A 5219-nucleotide genomic window follows, 5' to 3' on the forward strand; every position below is an offset into this window, starting at 1 on the left:
CACAATATGCTCGATATGTGCAAATACAACATGGCATCACAACATGACTCTACGACTCAAGTAATTTATTCAATAGGCTCCGAGGAGCGAGATATTACAAACATGGGTCTCATGACCCAACAATCAGAGCATACAAGTCAAAGCACAAGCGGAAGCTATCATGTCTGAGTACAGACATCTATAAATGAAAAAGGCTGAGAAGCCTGACTATCTATCAGATCCTGCCGAGGGCACAAGATCGTAGCTGAGGTATCAAGCTAAACGTCGAAGTCCACGCGAAACTACTAGCGAGACCGAAGTCTCTCTGCAAAACATAAAATAGGCAAACGTGAGTACAAATGTACCCAGCAAGACTTACATCAGAACTAACTACATATGCATCATTATCAACAAAGGGATGGTGGGGTTTAACTGCAGCAAGCCAGCTTTGACTCGGTGGCTAACCTGAACTACGACTGCAAGTAACTCTTTGAGGTGGCGCACACGAGTCCACATATTCACCATATCAATACACCACTATGGATCCGCTCCCGTCTCCCTACGAGAACGCCATCCATAGCACTCACGCTTATCTTGCGCATTTTAAGTATCCACTTTCACTTGTCTATGAACTGATATAAGCAACCCAGAAGTCCTTTTCCGCGGACACGGCTATTCGAATAGATGATGTTAACCCTGCAGGGGTGTACTTCTTCATACATGTTTCCACCACTTAGCGTCTGCACACGACATGTGCTCGGCAGACTTCAAGCGAAAGCCGACGTGGGTGTAGACCATGACCTACCTAAACACTCAAGTCTCTAGTCCAGGTTTATCGCCTATTCGGGTTCCATCCATGAGGAGATCCGGCCGGAGTTTCGCTCACAGCCCCAAACGATGTGAACAGGGTTCCCGAGATACCAAACGGGCATCCGGTACACCGTGCCACGTACCTACCGCATCACAGCCCACCCCTACGGTCAGCGCTGTCCACGGCCTCCAGTAAGCTACAAACACCAGAAACTACTTGCAACTCCTGGACAGAGGACTAGGGTGAATAAGAAGTCGAGCGGGGTCATATTTCAGGGCCCAATGTATGGTAGTAGCTGAATCATGGATCACAAACACATAACTCAGTTCCTGAGGACGGCTGCAATGAGACAACCCACCATGTACTCCTACATGGCCTCTCACCGCTACCTTTACCAAATCGTGTTCACACACTTAGCTCACACACAGTAGGACATGTTCACACTCCTCTGATTCATCCCCGATGAATCAGACTTGACTCAACTCTAAGCAGTAGCAGGCATGACAAACAAGCATGAATGAGTAGGCACAACAGGGCTCAAACAACTCCTACTCATGCTAGTGGGTTTCATCTATTTACTGTGGCAATGACAGGCCATGCAAAGGATAAAGGGTTCAGCTACCGCAGCAAGTATCAAATATGTCGTTGTTGTCCTAATGCAGTAAAAAGAGCAGGAGCGAGAGAGTGGGATTTTATCGGAATGAACAAGGGGGTTTTGCTTGCCTGGCACTTCTGAAGATAACATTGAGTCTTCATCAGTGTCAACGATCACGTCATCGGTATCACGTCTATCGAGAGGGGACAAATACCGGCAACACAAAAGGGAACACAATCAATGCAATGCACAATATGATGCATGATCATGACATGGCAAAATGAATGTGTGTTGGGCTAATGCAACTAAAACCAGATTAAATGGAGTTGGTTTGAATACAAAATTCAAATTCAAACTCCATATGTGATTATTCAAATGCCATTTAATTGATTTGTGCTAAACAGCAGCTATAGGTTGTTCTAACATGCATGGAAATGGTACAGATGGATTCCTTGAATTTTTCTGATAATTTTTCATATATAATTTATTTAATTTGGAGTTACGGTTGAATTTCTATGATTTCTAGAAGTTTTTACAATTTCCTGGAATTTCCTGAATTATAATAAATCCAGAAAATGGTTTATTGCGTCAGCCCCACGTCACAGTGACGTCAGCAGGGTCAACTGGGCTGGCTCGGTCAAACCTGACGTGTGGGGTCCACACGTCAGTGACACAGGAGCTAATCCCGGTCAAACCCAGCGCTGACTGGGGTTTGACCAGGGGTGGGGCCCGCTGTCAGTGGCCTAGGGGGTTGGTTAGTGTGGGGGGGGTTAGCCGCTAATGATGCCCACGTCATCATCGCCGGACTTACGCCGGCGGCGACCAAAATGGCGGCGGCAACGCGCCGGACTTGCGCTAAAGGCGACGGAGGCGGCGGCTGAGGGCACCAGGGCATAGCCCTCGCTCTTGCGCATCCAGAGAGCCAAATGGGAGGGGTTGGGGTGGTTCGAGCTCGCCGGGGTCGAGCTCGTGGCGGCGGCCGGCGTTCGGGAGCAGTCGAGTATGGTGCTAGAGGGCACGGGAGGCGGAGCTACTGGTAGCTGCAGGTTCGTGGAGGCGTGCTGAGCACACTGGTGTACTCGGGTGAGAGCTCCAGTGGCTGCCGTGACGGCGGCGACGAGGTCAGCGGCGGCCGGAGATCGGGCCAGCACGGCGCAGTGGCTGCAGCGCGTTAGCCAGAGAGCAGAGGAGCGCGTCGGGACCCTGGGGACCTGGGGAGCACGCGGGAGCTACTGGAGCGAGCGGAAGAGCGCCGGGACGCGAGGTTCACCGGCAATGGCGATGGCCGGAGCTCGGTGCTTGCGGGGAAGGCGGCTACGGCACGGGAACGAGCAGAAAAGGAGGGGGAAAACGAAGAAGATCTTACGGCGGTCCTGGAGATCAGCACGGGAGGCTCGGGGACGGCCTGGCTGCAGCCAATCGACGACGGAGAGGTCCGGCGACCGGCGGTGAAGAAGATGGCGATTGCGTTGCTTCGGTGCCTCCGGGCTCGCGAGATTCACCGGAGAGGAGCCGCTCGAGGTAGCAGAGGCGATGGACGACTCGAGGAGGCGAGGCGTGCGCGGTGGCTACAGATACGGTTGACGGCGGCGAGAGGCGTGCTCGGGGCTGCGAGAGAGAGGGCAGCAGGGGAGAGAGGAGCCGACAGGGAGGGAGTGAGAGGGGGTCGGGGGTGTCGTGGTGTCGCGGAAAGCGACCAGGGCGACGGGGGGGTAGCCAGGCAGGCAAGGAGGAGCTGGCGCGGCTCGCCTGCGCGCCGGGCACGCAGCTGCTTCGGGGCGAGGGGAGGAAGACGACGGAGGGTAGCGGTGGCGGGCTGGGCCGGCCAGGTGGGGGAGCTGGGCCGGTCCTGTTGGGCCACCAGGTAAGCGCCAGGTAAGATGCTTTGCTCTTTTTTTTTGTTCTGTTTTCTTTATTTAATTCTTTTGCCACTGTTTGAATTAAAAATAATAATTCAAACAATGCCAAAGCTCCTCTGAATATTTTTATATTGCTAGATGGACTTTTCCAAAAGCTTATAAAATATTTCAGGGGTATTTGAAATTATATTCTAGTTATATGAATATAATTCAAATTCAAATAGCTAATGATTTAAATTCAAAGTCCCAAAAATAAATCCTTTTAAAATGTTCATTATTTTTGGTTTGGATCAAAACCCTTGCCAAAAATATTAAACATCTAAGAGGAGCATTTTGGAACAATGAATGAGATTTTAGGGTTTTTGCCCTTCTTTATTTGGGGTTTTGAGGCTTCTGACTTCCTCAGTTCAAGTTTTAAAAATTTAAACATGATGCACAGATGGAAGCAAGCACAGGACAGGTCAGAGCTAGGGATGTGACAATGCATTTGTCACAAGTACCCCATATGTCCTATTTTTAGCAAAGTCATGCTAAAATTCACAAAAAAATTCAGCATGACCTTTGCTGAAAATATGACATATGGAGTACCCAAATTTGCCGGAACGGAAGTTAATCGACATTCCGGCAAACTCAAGGGCCTCTCGGGTTACCTGCAAAATCATCACGACACGATGGTCGGAGACAAAACCCAGCAAACTAGCACCACATGTGAGCAGTGGGAAAGGCAAACAAGTCAGAGAAGACGCTGGCCAGCCAGCCAGCCAGCACAGTAACATGTAACAGCCAAAATGAACAGTCCATAAAATCCCAATCACAATCTCTAATGGTTGATTTGCATCATATGTATTGTTAATCAAGCTAGCATATTACAGACAGACAGAGAAGCAATTACAGACAAGCTTTGATCATCATATTGGTTGGTGATGACTCATCAAGCTAACATATTAATCTCTGAACATATGTATTGATCATCAGAGGAAACAAGATTTGAGAAACTGGTGATGACTCATCAAGCTAGCAAGCTGGCTAGTATTGTTAATTAGCTAGTGTTGTTAATTACTCTAGTTAGTTAGGGAGGGAGGGGGCTAATTATAAACAGTAGCAGATGCACGTTTTTTCTTTCAAAGCACACCTCTTTGTTTCAGCTATCTATATATCTTGTTCTATGCTGCATTTTTAATTCCTGATGTTAACAAGAGTGTTTGTCAAAAGGAAAAATAAAGTTCATGGCAGTGTAGCTAGCTTCTCATGCATCCCTCTTATCAACTAGTTCCTTTCCCTAATCTTTCTAATTCTCGTAGTTCACAAACTTCACAAGTTGACATATCACATAAAGATGTTTCTAAACAATAGTAGAATTGGTAAATAGAGAGAAGAAGAGAGAGTTCATATTACCAACGTCCTGTTCAGCAGCGGAGGGAGTCGACCATCGGTCGTCCTGTCTTGAGTGTGGAGAGGAGGGAGGCAACCAGAGGAACGACTGGAGTAGCTGAAATTTACCTGATATGTTCCATGAATGTGGAAGAACTATGAGGAAAGAACTTGAAAAAAAAAGAATATATCTTATAGAATATTAGTATCTTATAGAATATACTCATGAAGTTTCTGAGATCAGAACTTGTTTAGAGGTTATCAGTAAAAATGTTCAGAGTTCTACAGTGGGCATGGCACTCAACTACAGTGTGAAGAGCATTGTAATCATCTGGAGCAAAAAGGCGAGGAAATGACAGGACATTTCATATCTAGAAACAAAATGTGTGGTTTCTGTAAACATAATAGGATTAGAAAATGCTACATGATGGTTTGTTGAGAAGAGGAATAATCCCAGGATGTAGCATGTATCATGGGGTCAAAACCTGGGACTCCCTATTGTAATTTGATTTTGATTATTAATTTTTCTGTGAGCACATGAATCACAATCTGTGAGCACATGATTGATGAAATTCACTTTATAATTTATTTTTTCAAGAAAGGG

This window comes from Triticum dicoccoides, chromosome 4A, assembly GCF_002162155.2.
Source record: "Triticum dicoccoides isolate Atlit2015 ecotype Zavitan chromosome 4A, WEW_v2.0, whole genome shotgun sequence".
Classification (NCBI taxonomy): Eukaryota; Viridiplantae; Streptophyta; class Magnoliopsida; order Poales; family Poaceae; genus Triticum; species Triticum dicoccoides.